Here is a 4,962-nt window from a genome sequence, read left to right as displayed (position 1 = left end):
AATGCTTACGCAATAAGACTCAATGTATTATTAATGCCTACCCGTGAAAGAACATGGATTCACACATGAACACAGAACACAGAAAATATCTAAGCGGACATTTGTCCTATTGTTGAACTAATCCTCATTAGAATATCAATCAATCAATCAATCAATTATTGACATTTGACAACACTGGGATACAAGAATGTCATCCACAAACCTGAGTCTGAAAGGCCTCCTCGTTGTCAGAGTACCAGTTGTTCCCCAGAACGATATGGTTGTTTACTACAACTGAGGGAGTCCAATCACTCTAGTCCAGAGCCATATCACCACCTTCACCACCACTCTAGTCCAGAGCCATATCATCACCTCCACCATCACTCTAGTCCAGAGCCATATCACCACCTCCACCATCACTCTAGTCCAGAGCCATATCACCACCTCCACCATCACTCTAATCCAGAGCCATATCACCACCTCCACCATCACTCTAGTCCAGAGCCATATCACCACCTTCACCACCACTCTAGTCCAGAGCCATATCACCACCCCCACCATCACTCTAGTCCAGAACCATATCACCACCTCCACCATCACTCTAGTCCAGAGCCATATCACCACCTCCACCATCACTCTAGTCCAGAGCCATATCATCACCTCCACCATCACTCTAGTCCAGAACCATATCACCACCTCCACCATCACTCTAGTCCAGAGCCATATCACCACCTCCACCATCACTCTAGTCCAGAGCCATATCACCAACTCCACCATCACTCTAGTCCAGAGCCATATCACCACCTCCACCACCACTCTAGTCCAGAGCCATATCACCACCTTCACCACCACTCTAGTCCAGAGCCATATCACCACCTCCACCATCACTCTAGTCCAGAGCCATATCACCACCTCCACCATCACTCTAGTCCAGAGCCATATCACCACCTCCACCATCACTCTAGTCCAGAGCCATATCACCACCTCCACCATCACTCTAGTCCAGAGCCATATCACCACCTCCACCACCACTCTAGTCCAGAGCCATATCACCACCTCCACCATCACTCTAGTCCAGAGCCATATCACCACCTCCACCATCACTCTAGTCCAGAGCCATATCACTACCTCCACCATCACTCTAGTCCAGAGCCATATCACCACCTCCACCATCACTCTAGTCCAGAGCCATATCACCACCTCCACCATCACTCTAGTCCAGAGCCATATCATCACCTCCACCATCACTCTAGTCCAGAGCCATATCACCACCTCCACCATCACTCTAGTCCAGAGCCATATCACCACCTCCACCATCACTCTAGTCCAGAGCCATATCACCACCTCCACCATCACTCTAGTCCAGAGCCATATCACCACCTCCACCATCACTCTAGTCCAGAGCCATATCACCACCTCCACCATCACTCTAGTCCAGAGCCATATCATCACCTCCACCATCACTCTAGTCCAGAGCCATATCACCACCTCCACCATCACTCTAGTCCAGAGCCATATCATCACCTCCACCATCACTCTAGTCCAGAGCCATATCACCACCTCCACCATCACTCTAGTCCAGAGCCATATCATCACCACCTCCACCATCACTCTAGTCCAGAGCCATATCACCACCTCCACCATCACTTTAGCATTAGCACCCTTATAACACCCTTATAAAAACCCTATAGCAACCCGCCTGGCGGGTAGGAGCGTTGGGCCAGTAACCAAAAGTTTTCTGGATCGAATTCCCAAGCTTACAAGGTAAAAATCTGTCATTCTGCCACTGAGCAAGGCAGTTAACCCACTGTTCCCTGGACACCGATGACGTGGATGTCGATTAAGGCAGCCACCCACACCTCTCTGATTCAAAGGGGTTGGGTTAAATGCGGAAGACACATTTCATTTGTATCCATTCAGTTGTACGACTGACTAGACATCCCCCTTTTCTTTTCCCTTTCCCTATAACACCCATATGACACCCCTGTAGCACCCTATAGCACCCCTTATAACACCCCCTATAACACCCATATAAAACCCCTATTACACCCGTATTGCATCCATATAACACCCCTATAGCACCCCCTATAACACCCTTATAACACCCCTTATAACACACGTATAACACCCCTATAACACCCCTATAGCACCCCTATAACAACCCCTATAACACCCCTATAACAACCTTATAACACCCCTATAACAACCCCTATAACACCCCTATAACACCCCTATAACAAACATATAACAGCCCTATAGCACCCCTATAACACCCCAAAAACACCCCTATAACACCCCTATAGCACCCCTACAGCACCTCTACAACACCCATATAACACCCCTATAGCACCCCTATAGCACCCCTATAGCACCCATATAACATCCCTATAGCACCCCTATAACACCCCATAACACCCCTATAGCACCCATGTACCACCCTTCTAGCACCCTACAACACCCCTATAGCACCCATATAACATCCCAATAACACCCCTATAACACCCCTATTGCACCCCTATAACACCCCTACAGCACCCATATAACACCCCTATAGCACCCATATAACACCCCTATAGCACCCCTATAACACCCCTATAGCACCCCGATAACACCCCTAATACACCCATATAGCACCCCTATAGCACCCCTATAACACCCCTATAGTACTCATATAGCACCTCTATAACACTCCTATAGCACCCCTATAACACCCCTATAGCACCCATATAGCACCCATATAGCACCCCATAACACCCATGTACCACCCCTCTAGCACCCCATAACACCCCTATAGCACCCATATAACAGCCCCATAATACCCATATAACAGCCCCATAATACCCCTATAACACCCCTATAGCACCCCATAACACCCCTATAGCACCCCTATAACACCCCTATAGCACCCATATAACACCCCTAATACACCCCTATAACACCCCTATAACAAACCTATAGCACCCCTATAACACCCCTATAGCACCCCTATATCACCCCTATAACACCCCTATAACACCCCTATAGCACCCATATAGCACCCATATAGCACCCCATAACACCCATGTACCACCCCTCTAGCACCCCATAACACCCCTATAGCACCCATATAACAGCCCCATAATACCCCTATAACACCCCTATAGCACCCATATAACACCCCTATAGCACCCCATAACACCCCTATAGCACCCCTATAACACCCCTATAGCACCCATATAACACCCCTAATACACCCCTATAACACCCCTATAACAAACCTATAGCACCCCTATAACACCCCTATAGCACCCCTATATCACCCCTATAACACCCCTATATCACCCATGTACCACCCTTCTAGCACCCTACAACACCCCTATAGCACCCATATAACATCCCAATAACACCCCTATAACACCCCTATTGCACCCCTATAACACCCCTACAGCACCCATATAACACCCCTATAGCACCCATATAACACCCCTATAGCACCCCTATAACACCCCTATAGCACCCCTATAACACCCCTAATACACCCATATAGCACCCATATAGCACCCCATAACACCCCTATAGCACCCATATAACACTCCAATAACACCCCTATAGCACCCCTATAACACCCCTATAGCACCCATATAGCACCCATATAGCACCCCATAACACCCATGTACCACCCCTCTAGCACCCCATAACACCCCTATAGCACCCATATAACAGCCCCATAATACCCATATAACAGCCCCATAATACCCCTATAACACCCCTATAGCACCCCATAACACCCCTATAGCACCCCTATAACACCCCTATAGCACCCATATAACACCCCTAATACACCCCTATAACACCCCTATAACAAACCTATAGCACCCCTATAACACCCCTATAGCACCCCTATATCAAATATATAACACCCCTATAACACCCCTATAGCACCCATATAGCACCCATATAGCACCCCATAACACCCATGTACCACCCCTCTAGCACCCCATAACACCCCTATAGCACCCATATAACAGCCCCATAATACCCCTATAACACCCCTATAGCACCCATATAACACCCCTATAGCACCCCATAACACCCCTATAGCACCCCTATAACACCCCTATAGCACCCATATAACACCCCTAATACACCCCTATAACACCCCTATAACAAACCTATAGCACCCCTATAACACCCCTATAACACCCCTATATCACCCCTATAACACACCTATATCACCCCTATAACACCCCTATAGCACCCATATAACACCCCTATATCACCCCTATAACACCCCTATATCACCCCTATAACACCCCTATATCACCCCTATAACACCCCTATGGCACCTCTATAACACCCCTATAGCACCCCTATAACACCCCTATAACACTCCTATAGCACCCCTATAACCCCCCTATAGCACTCCTATAACACCCCTACACCACCCCTATAGCACCCCTATAACACCCCTATGGCACCTCTATAACACCCCTATAGCACCCCTATAACACCCCTATAACACTCCTATAGCACCCCTATAACACCCCTATAGCACCCCTATAACACTCCTACACCACCCCTATAGCACCTCTATAACACCCCTATAGCACCTCTACAACACTCCTATAGCACCCCTATAACACCCCGATAGCACCCCTATAGCACCTCTATAACACTCCTATAACACTCCTATAACACCCCTATAACACCACTATAACAACCCTATAACACCCCTATAACACCACTATAACAACCCTATAACATCACTATAACACCACTATAACAACCCTATAACACCACTATAACACTCCTATAACACTCCTATAACACCCCTATAACACCACTATAACAACCCTATAACACCCCTATAACACCACTATAACAACCCTACAGCACCCCTATAACACCACTATAACAACCCTACAGCACTCCTATAACAACCCTATAACATCACTATAACAACCCTATAACACCACTATAACAACCCTATAACACCCCTATAAC

This window comes from Salvelinus fontinalis, chromosome 38 (assembly GCF_029448725.1).
Source record: "Salvelinus fontinalis isolate EN_2023a chromosome 38, ASM2944872v1, whole genome shotgun sequence".
Lineage (NCBI taxonomy): Eukaryota > Metazoa > Chordata > Actinopteri > Salmoniformes > Salmonidae > Salvelinus > Salvelinus fontinalis.
Note: the sequence above shows the minus strand (reverse complement) of the source record.